This window comes from Coenobita brevimanus, chromosome 74, assembly GCF_032717465.1.
Source record: "Coenobita brevimanus isolate Jiangsu-jjx chromosome 74, ASM3271746v2, whole genome shotgun sequence".
Classification (NCBI taxonomy): domain Eukaryota; kingdom Metazoa; phylum Arthropoda; class Malacostraca; order Decapoda; family Coenobitidae; genus Coenobita; species Coenobita brevimanus.
Genome location: NC_137027.1, coordinates 29,573,891 through 29,596,390, shown reverse-complemented (window position 1 = coordinate 29,596,390; position 22,500 = coordinate 29,573,891).

Here is a 22,500-nt window from a genome sequence, read left to right as displayed (position 1 = left end):
ACACGACCCCTGTTTCACCAGTATTTAGGAAAGAGAGCTCAGAAGGAGGCTAGCGATTGAACCGACAGGTAGTGGAGAGAGTGAACAAGAAAGAGGGGCTCAACTAGACTTATCTACTATATTGTCTCTGTAAGACATACCCTGCTCAACTTAGATTTCTCTGAAGATAATAAATTAAGATCAACTCCTGTATTCATCTTTAATTCCTACTATAAGAAATCGAGAGTGACAACTAAACAACAAAACTTCTCTACAAGTAACTACAAAGTCTTTTATGACATTATTTGCTGGCAAGCGGAACTACGGACATCGTCTCCGAATCAAAAGCGAATTTCTACAAAAGCAGGTGAGACACTACAAGATTTGCTTCAGTTCTACAGTGAATTCCTACAAAATACAGCCTACAATGCAAATAGCCTACAAGTCTACAAAACAACTCTATAATCTTCACGTAACTTCAAGCAGCAGCAAGAAGAATAAAAAACAAAGCAAGTAGAGAAAAGGAAAGACCAAAGCAACAAGCAAACAAACCCCCACCACTCTCTCCCACCTACCTCCATCGCTGACGCAGAGGTCAAGACATGCAGCAAAACACTAGAGCCACATTTATAACGCGACTTACTCACCTTGCTTCACCCAGCTTACACATTGCTACTCAGTATTCACCACAGCTACCATGTGGGAAGCCGACGTCACCATGTGCTGAGATGACATCCCAACGCGAGTTTGCCACGCCAAGCAACGGGTGACTGACACCAAGGACTTCTCACCCACTACTCATTACTCATTATTCACATAGCTCCTACTCATACTCATTTATTTCCACAGTATTGAGTTGGAAATTCGACGTTCTATGCTGAGGTTTGCCTTTGACAGCTGTTAACCACCACAAGCACCAGGCCATGGAATTTCCTGAGTAAGATCATCCATCAACACAGCACTAGAATTATCAAGAGATCTTCAATCAACCCTGCATTTTTCTTCTGAGATCGACATTTGCATCGACACACCTCTACGATCTGTATCAAGTGGGTGAAATTCTACTTACTCATTTCTTCTCAGTGCTAAAAATAGCTATATTCAACTTTATTTATTTCTATATATACACTTATACACTCACTATCTATCATTTATTTCAACTCATTTACTCATCTATTTAGTTAGGACATAAATAAACAAAAGGCGTATTTCATAACACCATATCTTAATGACAGGAATATTTTTGCCACCACCCACGTTAATACCAGATGACACACAATTAGCCACAACAACAGATTCACAATTAGGAGAGCACCAAGGCAACACACCCCTTGTACAAACCTCACTACAAATTAAAGACCAAGAAATAAATACGTCAGTTCCAGATGATGAGTGGGAAACCCCCTCTGACGTAGCAAGTGAGGACTTTGTTGCTGACTTGCACATGTATGCCAATACACTTAATAGGGTTCACCGTTCCGGCCGAATATATTCCACCATTCCCTCACACAACGATAAACAAGTCCAAGTTAAATTAACAGAGCAAACAGTGAAAATGATTCACCAAACAAATACCGCGGATCTAACATCCCCACCCCATGTGTATGTGTACCATGAACATAAAACTGCCCAAAAATTCTCTGGCACAGTAAATGATCGCATTGATGTAATTTCATTAGTTAGTCAGTGCAAACAAATGTTCATCAAGCGCCACATACTAGATGAACAAGAGAAAATTGCCATTTTTTCATCTTGCATAAGCCAGGAAAGATGTCCAGCAAGCACTTTATTGAGATCAGACAAGCTCCTTAAAGCTAGGACATATGATGAATTTAAAACTGAATTTTTGAAGAAATTTTCTGGAGGCATGAACTTCTTGCCAGGTATAATTCCAGAATTACAAAAGATTGTAGATCTTGTAAGGGAGCACACCACAAACCATGTGCTCAGTGAAATAACTGCTGATGTCTCCACAATCAAAAGAACATTGTTAGTTACTTTGGAAAACTCAAATTGGATAACAGATGATGGAAAGATGTCCCCTGACCTCGTCGTGGACATCATGGGTTAAGTAGCTGCCTTGTGTAAATTATCTGATAGGACCCTTAACATCGCCAAGACGATCGAGCACACCCCAGGCATGTGCTTACTAGACTTAATGAACGAGGTAGAGATGCAGTGCAGTAAAGAAGGTATGGTCGACACACCCGCACATTCTAGTAGAATGAGAGTACATGAGACAGTATCAGCTGTGAAAACATCTACACCGACCCCAAACAGAGAACAAAATCGATCGCGACCCGAAAGCAGGCAGAGCAAACAACCAAACGTGACGAGGGCTCGATCACAAACATCAGGTTACAGGCAGTTTCATAAGTTTTCGCGCAGCCCGAGCAGGTCTCGCGCCATAAACAACACTACTTATGGGAAGCCACCTCATAGGTCACAGTCAAGGGATAGGTCCATTCTATGTCATTATTGTGCAAAACCAGGACACACAAGGTATGAATGCTTTATCAAAGCAAAAGAGGATAGACAAAAGACACAAGGATTTGGTCCTTACTGTAGGCATCATAGATACCAAGGGCACTGGACCAGTGACTGCAAAACAGTAGAAAAAATTGTGTCTATGTTCATATCGGGGGAAGACCAAGTCAGGACAGAACTCAGCAATGTAGACAATTGTGAAAAATCTGAAAAAGGCAGAAAACATAGCTCTCAAAAGTGTAGATAAAATAAATGAAGTGGAAGGAAACATTACACTTTTCCAACACTTCTCCATCATCACAGAACATATTGAGACGATTCTACTACAAATAGACAACACTAGAGATCGTTTCAGGGCACTTATGCAAGGAATTTCGAATGCTGGTGATGGGAAAATCACAATTGACTTACTCCCAGTGCATGAGCTACGTCAGATAATTAGTCAAGGCATACATAAACATAAATTGAAGCCTTTGTTCCACAGTAGGGAATTCATGCAATATTATCCATATTTAGAAGCAACTTTAACACCAACATCAGTAGCAGTTCATGTACAGTCGCCAAAATTTCCACCTGGGCCACCCAGTCGCGAGAGGAGGGTAACGGGTGCTGGCAACAATATATGTTTGTTCGTGTGTACATGCTCGACGAAAGGCCAGATCGTCAACTCTCTTCATCCGTAGTGAACCTCAGTCAGAGTTCATCCCATAGATGGCGGGGTACGGAGTTTGTTGGGGATAAAAATGTTTCAGGAGTAAGGCAGCTCTCCCACCGTCTCATCCAGTTGCAGGAAACCAGTCGCAATGAAATATTGTCTGCTTCAGGTCACGCTGACCAAGGCCAAAAAATTATGACTATGTTTATAATACAGTAATGTAACATCGTGAGAAATATACTGAGGTGGTTTGGACATGTGGAGAGAATGGAAAACGAGAAACTGACTAGAAGAGTATGTGGGTGAGGTGGAGAGGGGGAGAGGGAGGGGAAGACCGAGGAAAAGGTGGAAGGATGGAGTTGAAAGGTATATATGAGGGAGGGGGGAGTGAGCTGGGGGGGAGGGTAGTCAAATGGTGGGTGACAGAGCGACTTGGAGGCTCTTTGTCTGTAGCCACACTTTGTGGGATTAGGGCGTCGGGCTATAGATACATAGATAAATAGATTAAAGTGAGGAGAGTCCCGCTTTTAGGCGGACAGTCCCGCTTTTTTTTACGTCTGTCCCGCCTTTTTAATTGTGAAATGTCCCACTATTTTTGCCAATTATCTTATCTTTGCCGCTTTAAGAAAATTGCTCTTACATTTGATAGAACATGAAATTCAATTATGAAATTTATTCAGTTTCCTTATTTATGGAATTTATTAATCCCTTATGGTAGGGATGAAGGCGACTGGCAATAGACAGATTAATTGATGACGATTTAGTAAAATTATGCATAATCCAAAACAAAAGAAATGCCAAAGAAATACACAATCTGTAATACTAACAAATTGGTGACTTTAGTCGGCCCATTTACTTTACCTTACCGTATATTTGGAGTTCGTTTGTTTTGCGACGTTCGTGTTTGAATAGCAGCCTCAGGGTAAGGTGGAGAGCAGCAGCAGTCGGCGTCACTTGCATAAATCACTGACTCACTCACTCACTCACTCACTCACTCATATATATATATATATATATATATATATATATATATATATATATATATATATATATATATATATATATATATATGTGACAGTGACCCCATTTTTGCTTCAATAAATCTGGTCACCTTAATTATATCAATATATACTGGTATACTACTAATAATATACTCATTTTCCCTTGGTCAGTACAACATTTGGCACGCTACAATTACAAGCGACCGGTTCCCTGAAACTGGTCGAGTCGGTGAGGGATGTTGGCATAATAAATGCTAGGGTCGGCGCCGGACGGGGGAGGAGAGAGGTTACGTATTTCATACCACCAGTGATAACAGTTATCGTACTAGGCCTTGAGTGCCACTACCATTCTACCCAATATATGTATTCTTAACAATGATACAAGTATTAATTTATATGTTTTATCATTGTCACCATAACATGCTATTGCACTATACACTAGATTCGCTCAAAGTCTCTAATTTTCACTCCTTATATCAGTAATTCCGTTTATTATGATTATCACTTGATACCATTATCAGTATATGTTGAACGGGAATACATTTACCTACCCTCTACCTCCAGTCATAAGTATGATTACTTGCCGTATTCACATCATGAATGACACCGATTAATATGCATTATGATGATCAGACACTGTTTATAATTTCTTTCATCCATGTTGGTAGTAATTTAGTGTTTTTATGTGTTATGTGGTGCATCACTAAGAGGTTGGATGTTAGTATACTGGCACCTCAACAAGTAGAGTTTGTACAAACTGTTGTTGAATGTCGTTATTATATCAGCTATGGTAATGACTTACCTTAAATGCAATATGACTATGATCATTACAGCACACCTTTATAAGCCAGTCACCAAACGAATGACAGAATTACGTATTTATTACAAGAAAAACTGATTGAGAGCAGTGCCGCTTATGTTTCAGGTCACATTTGCAAGCTCATCGATTATTCACAGAACAGTATTATCTGAAAGTATAGCAAGAAGACACCACCTTTCCAACACAGTAAACAAAAGCTAACCGTCATTACTAAGCATAATTGCTTTGATTCAGGATTTGTGGGACATTTTATAATTACCATTGCCTGCGACATTACTTATGTGACTGGTAAATAAAACATAACGACAATTTAATTATCATCACGGGGTGGAACATTTTTTTTTTTCTCATGAACCTAGGCGCTTTAGCAACCGTTACTGAGGCCCCGGGGTGCGAGAATATATGAAGTTTGTTGCCAACTGGGTGTTATTAGTCATAAGATAAGGGCCTGGTGGAACCTATCTCTCTTGACGAGGGTGGAACCACGTCACACAGATCGTCTGGCGGATGCGTTAACCACCACGTCGCCCTCAGTACTGTTCCACTCATGTAATATAAATTATTAAGTGATAAATGGCTTAGGTTTTCTATTGTAAACGAAAGGATTGTCATTGATATACATATAATTTACATTAATAACTTTATTAGGATACTATAGTTGCCTGCTCTTGGGGATTTCTTAACCTACGAAAAAAAATATAACCCTATATATGGTAAAGCTGAACATGAACACATGGAGTAAGAAATTATCTCTACACTTATATTAGAAACTACTACCCTGAACCCAAATATTTACACTCAGTGTTTTACATTAACACTTCCTAATACGCCGTCCATCCGCCTTCCTTGTCTATCACTGCCTGCAGCCTGTCAGGCATGGAGGCAACATGGTTCCGAACGAGGCGAGGCTTGTTACGGAGCATTTCCCACTGGGCATGTGTATGAGCCATTAGTGCATCTTGCGTCCGCTCCATCTCTGGCTCCCAGGTATTTACCATATTGGCCCAGATATTCTCAATAGGGTTCATGTCCGCCCCCTTAGGTGGCCAGTTTAACAATTCCAGGTTCTGTCTACCTCTGAACCATTCCTGAACAATGCGAGCTGTATGCATTGGACAGCGGTCCTGAACGAAAATGACAGGGCCTGGAGGGAATGGATAATTGTGCCGCTGAAAGGACGGAAGGAAGAAATTCTCCAAAATATCGACATATTTGGCAGCAGTGAATCGTCCACCGATCCTCACGACGTCACCCATGCCGTGGATGCAAATCCAGCCCCACACGTTCACAGTGACGTGTCCACTCCTGGCCTCCTCATAAATATTCTGCCGGTCGTATCTCCTGAATAAAGAATATACCAATGTATCATCATAATTTAACCTGTCACAGCATCAATCTATTGCTTTGTGGTGATACATATTTACAATTCATGCATATTCTGTGGGGAATGAGGCGAGTGCTTCGTGCGCTTCATTTCTAGCCATAGTTTACACTAAACACATTTTCCTCCCTGAGCACGGCACTGACCGTTGAATCTACCAAAAAGTCACACACACCAAAAAAAAAAAAAAAAAAAAAAATATGCAAAAACACACAAACACACTAACGCTTAGACTCCAGATATAAAGATATAAAAGATATAAAAGAAAATGGTTGTAAGCCTGTTTAAATGTTGGTAAAAGATGTTTCTGCAAATGGTTACCTAGAGATATTGTGTAAAAATATATTGGAATGTTGGTTTATAACAAACGGAATATTAATAAAACTATTACCAGTTTCCTTAGGGAATCAACTGTTTATAGGGAGCCAGTCACTATTGTTACGTTATGTTACGTTGGAAAATTGTTAAATCCTGAGGTCAAAGCGGTTTCTTGTTAGGGTCTAATGAACGTCTGTGATCCTCCTATGATTCCTATTGTTTACCTTGTGGTATTAGGTCTCCAGTTGTGAATAACACCGTGGTTGGTGCTGTTAAAGGTCTTCTCATCACAGAATACGACTCGTGACCAATAATTCAAATCCTCTGCCACATACTGACGGGCGAAGGCTAATCTTCCTGTTCTGTGTTAGTCATTTAGTAATTCTTTTTTTGCAGGAATTCTATGACGAACACCTGCTTCTTTCAAACGGTTTCGCACAGTTTGCGGATTCACATGTAGTTGAAGGCGTTCCCGAATCGCTACAGCGTTAGTGAATGGGTCATCCTGCACCGCCTGTCGGATGTTCTCGTCATCTTCAAAGGTCGTTAGCCGTGTCTGGGTCCTTCTCTCTGAAAGCATTGGCCAAACGTAACCTTAAAAAAGAGAAATGTCTTTCCCATCACTATGTGTGGGACACGCAGTACTGATTTCATACTAATTAAATACACTAAGTGTATTTCCTGTTTTTGGTGTATCTAATTCATTATATATATATATATATATATATATATATATATATATATATATATATATATATATATATATATATATATATATATATATATATATATATATATATATATATATATATACTTGCAGCAACCAACTGATGTATCACTAGCATCAAGTATCATTAAAAGGACCATATTTCATTTATTTTCATAATACCTATATTTTTTTTCGTAACATAACCTCTAAATGCATACGATATACGAAAAGCGCATATACTCACCAAGATCGTTCAAATTCCCAGTTTCCTCATGTCTATGTATCCATTTCAGTACTGTTGTCCGGGACACTGCAAGCCTTTGAGCTATAACTCGGGTAGAGAGACCCATCTCGTGTTGGGTGACGATCTGTGCTCGCTTACTTAATGCCGCTTGTTGCCTGTTCATTGTAAGGTTTGTAAGGTTTGGCAACTGAAATCTCTGGAGTGGATACGTCACTTCGGTCGGCTCATGACTGGCTGACTAGAGGTTGCATTCTGCCTCAATGAACCATTCGAATTCCAGTATCATCAATTTCTATCTTTGCTAATTAGTTTGAATTATTATCCGTCCAATGAACAGTCCTGTAACGATTAATTCCTTATCTAATCCTGTAACGATTAATAACTTACCTTATCTAATCATGTCATGGATCAAGAATGTTATTTCGTTAGGTTTAACCGAGAACAGCCCAGGACTGGCGAACTGTAAAACGAACTGTAAGACACCGGTATCTACGTTTCTGTCGGCTATAATTTCTTTACTACACAGGGGGAAAAGAACCGTCGTGTGACCAGGACTTAAGATGATCAACACCTCTATACCATGATTATTTAAATGTGTCTCTGTCACTCTTATTACTCCAAGAAGATGGTTAGCTACAGTATAAAATTAGAGTAAAAATACAGATTGTAAGACCGAGAATTGCCCAGTTTTCCAGCCCTGATAAATTAGATTTCAGTTATTTGTTTGGTTTAATGAAATTACTTTTCACACCATAATTGTATAATATAGCAGCTATCCATGTAATTTTTTATTTCATTATTTCAGAGGAGGAAATGAAATCACAGTTCTCGAACATTTGTAGTGTTTTATATTTTGTCAGCATTAATACACAGCAAACAACTATAGCAATCATAGGGAACCATTGCTATGATTTGATATAGCAGGGATCACTTTCCGAACCGAGTTTGCTGAAATAATGAAGTCATTATATTTGCTAGTGACGTGGTCACAATAAAGTAGGTAGCAACCGTGTATTATTTAACAGTTACCATCGTATATGATTGTGCCATATCACATTCTTACACATGCCTGTAAATAATTTTCCTGCCCATATTATATAATTCCGTTAAATACTTCTTTTCACGATGTAGTATTCCTTAAATCTAGCAATGTTGGACAAGGTAGTATTAAAAGCTTCTGTTTCCAAGATATATACTCATTATTCAAACTGATTTCACCACGCTATTGTTTTCCATGTCTACTACTGTCTTGTGGAGAGTTGTGATTCAATCTATAACATATACCGATTATTATATCAAATTATACCCGCCATCTATGGGATGAACTCAGGCTTTGGCTGAGGTTCACTAGAGAGTTTACGATCTGGCCTTTCGTCGAGCATGTACACACGAACAAACATACATTGTTGCCAGCACCCGTTACCCTCCTCTCGCGACTGGGTGGCCCAGGTGGAAATTTTGGCGACTGTACCATGCATAACTGAAGACCTGTTCACAGTATACCAAATACACCTCATCGCCTATAAAAATAACAGCACTTTGGTCATCATCAACATCAACACAGACACCGAACTCATCATGGTCTCCAAGAGACGGAACACTCACTTTCGCAAGTGAATCAACGATTGAACGAAAGTGCCGCACATCCTTACATGCTGTTCATCTTTGTCCTGCGTACATTTCCACGTTTCAGCCTACTGATACAGTCCCTTGTGAAATGGCTATCATCAGAAATGACAATATTCATAATCATTGCAACTTCACTTTTGCTCCAGATAAACTTGTACACCATCAACGCATCGGACACTCACAGTTTTTTTATTTCACTCATAACACATCAGTTTACATAGTCTGTCCAGATATACCACCATCTCATACTTCAGCCTCAGGATTATACATAGCACCAGACTACTGTGCGGTATTTACACCAGCCATGTCTACTTTATCCACCATCAATCACTACGCCATCCTCAATCATACACACAAACATTTCCACCCACTGCCTGATATGAACTTAAACATGAGCACAAGTATTAAGTTGACTTCACCTAAATTTGAAACTATGCAGCTGATCAATGAAACAATGAAGCCCTGGGAAGATTTGAGTTTGAGTATGTTCAACCAATATTATGTGTATAGCCCAGCACCTACTGTCTTTATTTTCTTCTGCATTGTATTTGCAGTACTGCTGTTTGCAATGCACAGAATGCATGCAAGAATTGCAAATTTGGAGTTAGTATTTAGTGGGGGGAGAGTTAACATCCAAGTTAACCCCCCTGAATGAAGTGTACATATTTTGTATATAGTATTAATAATATATATATATATATATATATATATATATATATATATATATATATATATATATATATATATATATATATATATATATATATATATATAATACAAAGAAGAATGACCCATGATATAGAAGTATGGCATACCAGTAGCATTATCTTTAAATGAAATATTAATAACTCTTACCATAATCTTAATTTTAAACTATTTTTTTTTCTTGCATGTATGCATTTCACTACAATAACCTAAGTACATTCTGTATTACAGTTAAATAGTTTACCTTTAGTGCATTTATTCAAATATGTATTCAACATGTTTAAAATGTAATATTAATGGATCATTGCAATTTACTATGAATATTATATGTATACAATATTATAATCAATATTATGTACTAATGGATTAGCATATGTCAATGATGATTGCTGTCGGAGGACCTTCAGCAGCGTGGCCGAGCAATGTTATGAGTCCATATTATAATTACAAATCATAATAGATAGATAGATAAATAGATAGATAGACAGCTCCATGCGAGCTTGGGAAAGGGAAATGATCTTGCAAGTTAACTGAGGAAATGTTGACGACAGATAGGAAGTAGCAATGTCAGGAGATGATGTAGGTAGTGTGTCAGCGAGATAGCAGGCGAACAAAGCCTAGTGACATACACACATACTCACACACAGGCTTCTGGAACTTTCCAACCACAGTGTAACACACGTGACACGACCCCTGTTTCACCAGAATTTAGGAAAGAGAGCTCAGAAGGAGGCTAGCGATTGAACCGACAGGTAGTGGAGAGAGTGAACAAGAAAGAGGGGCTCAACTAGTCTCTGTAAGACATATCCTGCTCAACTTAGATTTCTCTGAAGATAATAAATTAAGATCAACTCCTGTATTCATCTTTAATTCCTAGTACAAGAAATCGAGGGTGACAACTAAACCACAAAACATCTCTACAAGTAACTACAAAGTCTTTTATGACATTATTTCTAAGTCTTTCATGACATACATACATATATTCTTGTATATATACAGACTGACAGATGGATAGGGTTGATACATGAGACAGACGTACACAGATACATACATACGTACATACATATTAACATCCATCCATACATGCATGCATATACTGTGGAGTGAGAGATGGATACATTAGACATACATACATACCTACCTACATACATACATACATTTAAACTGATAGATGGATAGGGCTGATACATGAGCGAGAGAGAGAGAGAGAGAGAGAGAGAGAGAGAGAGAGAGAGAGAGATACAAACATGTAGATAAATAGATAAATAAACAGATAGCTATAGGTACAAAACATACCTGTAGGTCAATAGATATAGATACATACATAGCCTACATACATGGATAAATACATACAGTCAGACAGACAGGCGGACAGATAGATAGATATAGATAGGTATGTTGAAAGATATACTGGACAAATAGATAAAACTGATTAATCCAGTGACAGACTAAGATAGATAAAGAGATAGATGAATACATGGATAGAGAGAGGAAGTAGATAGACAGCGGGAAAGATATACGAAGAAAGAAAAAAAAGAGGCAATAGAAAACTACTTAAACTTACAATAATAAGAGAGAGAGAGAGAGAGAGAGAGTTGTAATACAGTAATAGAGCCTACTGCAAGGATTATTCAGTACTACAGGAGTGGGGCAGGGTCATGAAACTCACATTGATATAAGTGCCATACATTTATCTCAGCTCCATTTCCTCCTCTGTCTAAACACTTATACACACAAAGGAACGAAAAAAAATCATATATAATTTGATTTTATATTTACCGCTAAGCTCATAAACAAAAGGAAAAAAACAATCCTTTCTGTGTTGTTTGTTTTTTGTTACCTTGTTTCTTTATGCTTGTATGAATATGTTTGTTTCTTCGTTTGCTTTATCTGAGTCTGTCAAAGGGCCAACGAAAACAACTCAAGGGCTTCGATGTCACTAATTTCTTATATTAAAAAAAAAAAAAAAAAAAAAAAGGCTTTGTCAAGAGGCACTGGTATCAGCATCTAAAGGTAATAGTTATTAGAGCACTTTTATTGACAAGACAGGGAAGGCCTCCTCGGTGCAAGTGTAGGTAAAATCTGTCATGAAACTGAGAAATGTTTTGAAAATTTTGCAAAAGAACAAACAAAAATTCTTAAAACATCAGCCTATGCCACTCGTTACTTCCACAGCTGTGTTACGCATCTCACACAGTGTTGCCATACAGAGAATACTTGATTGTCTAAAAGTTTGACACCGCCACTGAGGACAATCGTGTTAACAAATTACTAAAGCTGGTATCACAGTGCTACAGTGTTATTAGGGCACATCACATTAATAAAGCTGGTATCACAGTGCTACAGTGTTATTAGGGCACATCACATTAATAAAGCTGGTATCACAGTGCTACAGTGTTATTAGGGCACATCACATTAATAAAGCTGGTATCACAGTGCTACAGAATTGTTAGGCCACATCACATTAAGGACTTTATCACTGATGAAGCTATTGGCACTAGTGTAGTAATACAGCTGGCTAGGATGATTGTATTTAAAAATCATTAGGATATAATTATGGAAGTATGTTTATGTATATAAAGTTATGTAAAGTAGTACTGTTAACAAGTAGATAATGACACTTTTTACTGTATATAATGAGTTTATATGCTTTATGATGGCGAGATATACATTATTTTCATATATTTATGTGCTTCTTCCATCAACTTCAATTTTATCTTTACTATCATAAATAAGCATGTAAGATTAAGACAGTCACAAAGAAAAAAGATTAAAAAGTATGTTCAGTATTGCAGCAACATATTGCGGGACAGGTTTAGATAAATGTATCACATATAATGCTTAGAGGTAGGCAGAATAAATCAATTTATATATATATATATATATATATATATATATATATATATATATATATATATATATATATATATATATATATATATATATATATATATATATATTGCCAGACGCCATAATCCCGTAAGGGGTGGCCATTTGACTTTGAGTTATATGTTTTACAGGGAGGGACACTAACCCTCCACCAACCCCCTTGTTGACACGTAGGGAACACGTATGGTTTTGTAATATGGTTACCACCCAGCGTTGTAAATGGTTTTATATATATATATATATATATATATATATATATATATATATATATATATATATATATTACTTTTGCATCTAATATTGCTCAAACTGCACCCTTGTCTGTTTATGTGATCTCTCTCTCTCTCTCTCTCTCTCTCTCTCTTTTCCACACTGCCGCCACAACTGCGTCTCAGGTCCTTATTACCTGAGCCAACCCTTGACCTCTGACCCTAGCCTTATTTTTGACGGCCGCTGCTGGTGTCGGACAAAGTCGCTATGCACAGCCAAAGTTTTCAACCAAAGGGCATGAAATCTGACTCAGTTATAGATGTTCACCCCAGCAAGGTTTGGGGAAGGGTGAAACCACTGAGGGTCGCACCTCACTGGTGGAGGGGGCAGGCTTCGGGGCTTCCAGAGAAATTAAACATGGCCACAGTTTACAACCATTGAACAGTTTTTTTTTTTTTTTATCATTTTATTATTATGCAAAGAAGAAGGAACCAAAGGTCAGTAACCCACAAACCGTTCCTTCCAAGAATAAACTAGAATAATACAACAGATAGCCGAATTCAAGATCCGTTCATTTCAGTCTGCGCATTATGTGTTTATCCAGGCCACATATTAGGCAGGTAGGATCCCTCATGACTTCTACGGGTGGGGTGCAGCCCCCAGGGGGGAATGTGAGTTTTTACATAAGAGCATGATATTGACCAAAATGGTGAACCATTACTTGGACCACATTTGATGCAGCCTGTGACCCCCAAAAGGGCAGTTCCCAATGGACATGGGGGGGGGGAAGGGGACTGACCAAAGCCTTTATGCACTGTCGTGGTCTTTAATTTAGGAACACGAATTATTATGTACTGGTAGACGATCACCCCAACAAGGTTTGAAGCAGAGTGAGATCTTGAAGGCCATCCTCATGGGGACAAGTAAATACTTACATCGTGTCCCATTATTTCAGGGTTGGGTGCGGCTATCAAAGGTGTCACTGATCTTTTTCCTTCCCAAATTACTTCCTTCCCTTTATTGCAGGGTTGGGTGCGGCTATCAAACGTGTCAGTTGTTTTGTTCCTCCATACGGATGAAGCATGTGGAGGGGATGCCAGATTACCAGACACCTCGGAAGACGACGAAGATTTAGAAGAATGAGGATATGAGGAAGAAGAAGAAGAGGAAGGGAGGACGAGGAGGAGGAAGAAGAAGGATGGGTCAAGTTACAGTTCCGGCAATGCACGAGTTAGTCTCGAAATCTTCCTAAACTCACCCTAGTCACGAAGACGTTGCCTCGGACGGGCTCACGACGCAACGCAGGTCATGTAATAAAGAACGCACATATATTCCTGCGATGTTGTTGGAAGGAGAGAAGAAAGGAAGAACGAAAAGAATGATGATGATGATGATGATGATGCCAGCAGCAGCAGCAACAACAACAACAAAAACAACAACAAAAATGATAATAATAGTAATAATTATAATAATAATAATAATAATAATAATAATGACTAACAATAATAATAATAATAGTAAAAGAAGAAGAAGAAGAAGAAGATGAAGAAGAACATTTCTAATAACATTTAATCAATAAAAAATTATTTTTATTAATAATGATAATTATAATCAATCTATCTACCTGTTGTCAGACGCCTTAATCCTGAAGGGCGTGGCAACAAATAAATAGCCTCCATGTCGCCCTGTCGTCCGCCATTTTACTGCCCTGCTCCCAGCTCACACCCCTCTCTCTCACATACCTCAACACTCCATCCCTCTACCTCATCCTCGGCCTCCCCCTCCCTCTCCCCCCCTTTACCTCACTCATACACACTCTCCTCGTCAGCCTTTTCCTCTCCAACCTCTCCATATGACCAAACCACATCAATGAGTTTCTCCTGACGGTTCCTATTACACCCACTTCCACACCGCAACGCCCCTTCACTTCCTCATATGTCAGTCTGTCTCTCCATATAACTCCACATGCTCCTTTCAAATAACTCATTTCCACTGCTCTCACTCTTGACTTGTGTCTATTCAACAAGATTCAAGCTTCACTTGCATATGTAAGAGTTGATATCACAATAAAGCCATGCAGTAACTTTTTCATTTCCATGCTAACTTCCCTGTTTCTTATCACCGTTTTTAAAAAACCAGCAACCTTCCTTCCTTGTTATACCCTTTCAAGCACTTCATCCTCTAAACTTCCATCTTCACTCATCATACTACCCAAGTACTTTAATGCACTCACATTTTCCATTTCCTCCTCATCCAACCTCTCTATACATTCTCTGACTTTATTTCTCTCGAAGACCATAACTTTACTTTTCTTTACATATTCACCTTTAGACTCCATTTCTAACATATTCTCCCAAACTATTTCACCAAGCCTTGCAGCTCCTCTTTGTCTTCACTTAAGAACACCGTATCATCTGCAAACAACAGTACAGGGAGTTTCCACACACTGCCCCCTCTCATTAGGGCCGCTCCAACTTCCACTTCCCTTACTTGTATCTCTTTTATAACCCTATCCATATACAGTAGTAGTAGTAATTGATTTCCCCCCCCCTGTTAGAGAAGGTGGGGGGGCTGGGCCACCTCGTAGGCCAGTGCGGTAATGTTCATTTAGTAGTTACATCGGAGGGGGTTTTGACTTGACTAGGTTGATTAAAAGATGCGGGGTGTTGGATGTGGCGTTGTGGACGATGGATGTGGCTATGTTGCTTAGTGTTTGAACAGGTGTGGCGAGAGGGGAGGTGGGTGTTATATCGGGATCTGGGTAAGCGGCGCCACCTCTGATGGTGGCTGTCACTCTGCATTTAATTATGTAGTGTAAAAGGGGGAAGGGGGCGTCTGTTCCGCAGTAGCTGCAGGTTGCGTTCCTGATGTTGTTGATCACATGATCTCGTGATAAGTAGCCGAGGCAGAGGCGGTGTATGTAGGTGAGAGGTCTGTTGGGTGTATGTGTGGGTAGCGGTATTTGTTTGTATTTTATTGCACTGGCGTACCAGATGGCGGAAGTGGAGCCTTGGTTGACATGGTATTCATGTCCTTGTTTTGTGAGAGTGGGTGTTATTGTTCTTATGTCGTGTTTTGTATGTGTTATGGTCGGTGGTATGTGTATATCTATCTGTGGGTGTGTAAGGGCGTGTTTGGCTGCACGGTCTGCTCGTTCATTGTCGTGTATGTTTACATGGCTGGGGATCCAGTGTATCGTGATTGTTCTGCCGGTTTGTGCAATGTTGTGTGCTGTGTTGTTTATTGTGGAGATGATGTGTCTGTTGCGGTGTTTGTGTTTGCGTGGTGTTTGTATGGCGGAGAGTGAGTCTGGGTGTATGTTTATGTGCGTCTGTATATTTGTTGTGTTAGCGTCTGATAGCGCTCCTGCAATGGCTACTAGTTCTGCTTGCAGGATGGATGCTCTGTTGGAGATCCTTGTGGCGAACTCTTTCTCATTGCTGATGAATGCAGCTGCAGCTTTTGGTTGTTCTACTGAACCGTCTGTATAGTAGTTGACTGTGTTTCAGTCTGTGATTGTCGCGATTCTTTCTAGCGCTTCTTGGCGTAGTAGTTGTGGGAGTGTGTTTTTTTTTCCTGTCATTTTGGGGGTGAGGAGTCTGTATGGTGGGGTGTCCATTGGGGAAGTTCTTTATATTCTGGTATCGGGGTGTCAGGCTGTTGTGTGATCTTGTTTGTGGCGTTGTATTTCCTGATGGCCCGAATTGTGCAGTGTGTCCAGCTTTTGTTTAAGAGTGCGGGATGTCTGATCAGTTCAGCTTTAATCTGTTTTATAGGGGTAAGGTCTGAAGCACAGTGAGTTAGCTTAGCAGCTATGCATACTCTCGTGCTTGTATTCTGTTTTGTAGTGATTCAATAGTACACTCCATACGTAAGTTGACGAGACGAGTCCAATGCGGGGCGTTTGTTATCGCATGTAGTGCATTGTTCTGGATGACCTCTAACTTTTCTGTTAGTTGTGGTTCTAGGGTTATTAATGCAGGGGCGGCGTAGTCTACTAGGGAACGGATAGCTTGTATGTAGAAGAGTCTTAGTACTCGATGTGTTGCTCCCATTCCTCTGCCAGCTAACGCTCTGAGTGCTTTTGTTCTTATTTTAGTTCTTTCTCTGAGATAGCTTATTTCTTGTCTGAATCTGAGGTTGGTATCTAGCCAGACTCCTAGGTACATGTGGGAGGTGACGTAGTCAATAGGTGTGGCATCAAGGTATAGTTGTTGTTGTGGTGTGTTCATGCCGAAGGGGAGTGCTTTTGTTTTGTTTGTGTTTATTTTGAAGCCAAGGTTTTTGCAGGCAGTATTTAGGCGTGTCAAGGTGGTTTGGGCTTTAGTGTGATAGGGGCCCTTGTTGATGATGATGGCTAGGTCGTCTGCATAAGTGAGTAGTTTGACGTTAGGGCCTAGGTCTATTTCTAGGAGGCGTTCAATTAGTGTGTTAAAGAGGGTGGGGCTGATTATACTCCCCTGAGGGGTGCCGTTGGTGTGTTTGTGGAGTGATGATGTGGTGCTGTGGAAACACACCATCGCTTTTCGGTTTGTGAAAAAGTTTTCTAGCCACTGCAGGAGCTTGCCTCCTATTCCTTTGCGGGTTAGGGCGTCTAGTATTGATTCGGGACAGGCTAGTTTGAAAGCCTTCTCTAAGTCTATAAAAATAGCTAGCCCCCTCCTTCCTCTCAGTTCGGTGAGGAGTGTTGCAAGGCATTCGCTCGTTCCCCTGCCGCTGGTGTAGGCGAATATATGATCGTGGAGTGTGGGTGTGCACCACTGTAGTCGTCGTAATATCATTCTTTCAGCTGTCTTGTTGAGACAGCTTAGTAGGGAGATGGGCCTGTATGAGCCTGGGTTTTTGGGTTTTGGCACGGGGGTGATGAGTGCCTGTTTCCAAGTTCTTGGGAGTTGTCCTGCTTCCCAGGAAAGGTTAATTAGGTTCAGTATGGCGGCTTTTGCAATGGGGCCTGCGTGTCTTATCGTAGAGTAAGTGATGCCATCCCTACCAGGGGCAGTGTCTTGGCTCGTTTTCAGTGCATTTTCAAGTTCGTTCATTGTGAATGGGCAGTCGGCTGGATGCTCTTTTTGCTTCTCCCTGTTAATTAGGTGTCTTCTGTCATTGTGCAGTGATTCCTGGCGCCGTCTTGGGGCGTCTGGGAGATGTCTTGGAGAAGTGTTGTTTGCGAAGTTCAGTGCTATTCTTTCAGCTTCTTCTTGTGGCTTGGGGTGAGATGTGGGTCTGTTGGGGGTTGATCCTGACACTGCTCTGAGTTTTTTCCATAATGCCCCAGTGCTGCTGCTTGCGTTGAAGGAACTGCACCACTCTAACCATTTTTTTTCCTTGATTTTGTTCTTTTCTTCTCTTACCAGTCGGACTGTCGTTCGTAAGTGTTGCAGTCCTTCAGGGGTTCTGTTTTTCCTGTATATTTTCTTTGCTTGGTTTTGTCTGTGGTTTAGTTCCTTGACTCTGTCGTTGTAAAACCACCAGTCCTTGTGGTTGAGTCTTTGGTGTGTTGTTTTAGGGATGGCTGCTAGTGCAGCATCTTGTATGGCTGTTGTTATTTGTTTTTCATGTTCTTGGAGGTCAAGTGAGTATTGCAGTGAGGCTGTGAGTTGTTCGAGAGTGTCTGTGTATAGTTGCCAGTTAGCTTTTTTTGTGTTGAACCGTGGGGGTGGGCCTGGTGGTTTGGGTAGAGGGAGTAAATTAGCTTTTATTGATATGGCATAGTGATCAGACATTGGAATTGGGTGGGTGTTCCACTGGGTTAAGGGAGCCAGATTGGTCGATATGAATGCGAGGTCAAGGCGGCCTCCTTGTATGTGGGTTGGGGTGTCAGCTTTATTTAGAAGGGTGTCTGTGTTGGTTTCGTTCAGGAGTTCTGCAATGTGCCTCCCTGCTTGGTTGGTGTTGCTAGGGGAGCCGAGGAGGGGGTGATGGGCGTTCATATCTCCCACTATGAATGTTGGCTGGGTGTCTGCATTAGCAACGAGTTCTGTGAGGTCAAGGTCTGTGTTATGTTTGCGATATACGTTGTAGATGTGGAGATTGCAGTTCTGCAGTGTTATAGAAATTCCCTGCACCTCCACCCCGTCACCACAATGTGGCATGGGTACTATTGGTGTTGTGGGTATGTGGTTTCCTGTAAATATTGCGAGGCCTTGGGGGCCATTACGTGCTAAGGGGAGGAAGAGGGGGGTGAAGCCTCTCAATCTGAAGTTTCGGTTTTGGGGCAGGAGGGTTTCTTGTAGCATGACGACATCTGTTTTGTCTGCGTTAACTGCTTCCTCGAGTTCTGCTTGCTTACCCCTGATTCCATAGATATTCCACTGGAGGAACTTGATGTCGTTGGTATTGGGGTTGTGTTGTTGAGTATGTCCCGGGACATTTCGTGCATCTAGGTTGTTGTGTGATCTGGAGGTGGTTTGCGTATTGTTTTGCTCATTGCCTGGGTCATGTCCATGGCTTTTAGTGGTGATCATGAGCGAGTTCTCTGCGTGTGCTTGGCGTCCACTGATGTGGAGTGGAGTGGTTTGTCTACTTGTTCTCGGGGTTGTGGGGGTTTGTAGGGGTATGGGGTTGGTTGCAGCGGTGGTTGGTGTGTTGGGTTGGCCTGTGAGGTGGTTGGTAGAGGTGGGTTGTCTGGCTGGCTGCTTGGGGTGAGCAAGTTGGGGCTGTGTTGTGCCGTGTGAGTGTTGATTAGCTTGTTTATCGCTGGGGTTACTAGTCTGGGGTCTACTGGGCAGCCCAGTTGGTCTGAGACGATCTGTAGCACTCCCAGTGCTATCTCCCGGCAGATAGTGCAGAGTGTTTCTGTGTCCATTGTGGTGTGTTTTGGCTGTGGCGTTTGGGGCGTTTGGGTTGCCTCTGTCTACTGTGTTTGTGTTGCAGACGTTGTCAAAATTGGTGTTGAGGGTGCTTGGGTGGGGGATGGGGGTGTTTGTTGTGTGGCAGGTGAGCTTGTTTTGAAGTTGGCGGTGGTGGCGTTGGTGCTTCTGGGGAGTGGAGGGTACTCTGCTGTTGAGGTGGGGTTGGATGGGGGTTGGGAGTGGCTGTTCTGTTTGCCCCAGACGAAGGTGCCTATGGGTGCAGGAGAGACTTTGAGTCTTTCCTGCACCCACTTGGCTTGTCCTTCCATGCTTTTTAGTACTCTTTCTATTCTGGCTGGGCAGGATTTGTTCCAGGCATGGTGGTTGCATCCGCAATTTGGACATTTGGAGTTTATTGGCTGTTTGGTTTTGAACCTGGTGAGGCACTGCTCTGTTGCATGTTGTTGGCTGCACATTGCGCAGGTTGGTGGATGTGTGCATGTTGACTGATGATGTCCAAACTTCTGGCAATTGTAACATCTCAGTGGTTCCAGGGAGTATGGGCGGAGGTAGTATGTTCCCCAGTTTCCCAGGTCCAGAGTCTGGGGAATGGTGCCTCTGAGTGTTACTAAAACTTGTCTTGTCGGTTCCCCTCGTGTTTTGCAGCGTGTGGCTGTTTCCACCTGGCTGTGTTCTAGGATTGGTTCTAGTGACTGGAGTTGGTTGTAGCCCATCAGTATGACTTTCCGTGTTGCGAGGTCGGGGTTTAGTTCCTTTATGATTACAGGGTAGCCTGCTACTGTTTTGCAATTCTTCAGGGTCTCGTACGTGTCTTGGTCGTGTGGTGTTAAGATCATACTGTAGGCCCGTCTAGTTGTGGTGTGAAATTTCAGGTTGGGGTGTTCCTCTTCTAGTTGCATGACTAGGTCCATTGTTGTGGCGAAGGCCTCCTGCTTTGGTATCAAGAAGGGTGGTAGGTTTGTACTGGGGCGTGGGGCAGTCTTTACAGAGACAGCTGGAGTTCTTCTGGGTTGCATGTTTGGAGGTCGTGCTGCGAAGGGGTTGTCGTTTCCCGATTTTAGGGGGGCTGGCAGAGCTAGGGAGTCGTTGCTGCTGTCATTGCTACGTTGTGGTTTTTGTTGTTCTTTTTCTTGTTTGTGATGACGGTGAAGTTTTCGTCTTCATCTGGTGTTGTATTTGAGTTGTCTGCCTCTTGCTCATCTATCTGTGCTGTGCAGTTTTGGGCCGTGTGATTGGTGTCACTGGTTAAAGTGGAGATTGCTTCTGAAGGATCAGATTCTGGTGGTGGTGGAGTGGTGTCCATTTCACTTGAATTTTCTGTGGGTGGAGTCAGCGGGTTTTCCTTCTGCAAGTTGTCCTGTTGCATAGTTGGGGATCCTTGCTTTTTTGCCCCTGGTCTATGCTTCTTGGGGCTGGGGTCTCTTGGTCTTTTGTTTAGGCCAGCTAGTTTAGTCATGTTGCTTGTGGTTGTTGTGCCTGTCTTCAGTTGAATTGGTTTTGGCTTTGTTGTCTTGATTTTTGGGATGGTTCCTCCTCCTCCTCCTTGGGGAGGGGTTCTGAATTGGTTAGTCGTTTTCTTCATAGTGATAGGGATAGAGAAAGGGAGTGCCCAGGCCCACCTATATCAGCTATCCTGGGCGCCGGGTTTTTACCTCCCCCGTCCTCTAAAGGACGTCGTGGGGAGGGACCCTGGCACCTACGCTGATTGCCCCTGGTGGGGAACCTAATCCTAACAGAGTTTTGCCTTCCTGCAACCCCCTGGCTCCCCAGCCAACCTAGTGGCCCCTCTTGTGGCGGCCCTAAACGGCCTTCCCGAGGGGTTCGGTTCACCAGTGATGGGGTTGCAGGAAATCCTACGGCGATGTGGGCAAAGGATTGCAAAGGACGGGGAGATAGAGTGTGGTGTATTGGATGTGTGTGTGTGTATGTGTGTGGGGGGAGAAGGTGGGGGGGGGGCAGTTACAGAAAGGAAAGTGTTTGGAAAGCAGGAAAAACCGCCTGACTGTGATATACAACTGTCGGTTGCCCGAACAGTGTATAGTCACAGCCGTGTGGTGCTGCTGGTGGCAGGAGGTGAGGAATCGAGTTGGCGTAAGTGAAACGTGGGATGTAAGCTCCGCAGAGTTAAGAGCTGGAGATGTTGCTCCTTCCGCTGCTCGATCGAGAATACCATATACAGATTGAACAGCTATGGAGACATGACACATCCCTGTTTCAATCTAACCTTCAAATAGAAAAATTCACTTGGCTGACTGTCTCCAAGCACAGCAGCCTTAGCACCCTCATTAATACTCTTCACGGTTTTCAGCAACTTCCCATTTACTGCATAATTATACTTTTAATACTTTCCACAGTCCTTGACTATCTGCCTTGTCATTTGCTTTCTCGAAATCCATGAAGACCGTATGTAACTTCTTTCCCCTCTCTAGAAACTTTTCTACTATACATCTCAGAATGAATATCTGATCTACACAACCTCTTCCCTTCCTAAAACCTCCCTGTTCTTCTCAAACAAATTCCTGTGTTATTTCCCTAACGCTGTCTATAAGTATCCTACTATATATTTTTCCTATTACACAAATAAGACAAATGCCTCTATGATTACCACACACTCCATACCCCTGTTTCCCATCCACTCACTATATGCTTTCTTCTTTTGTG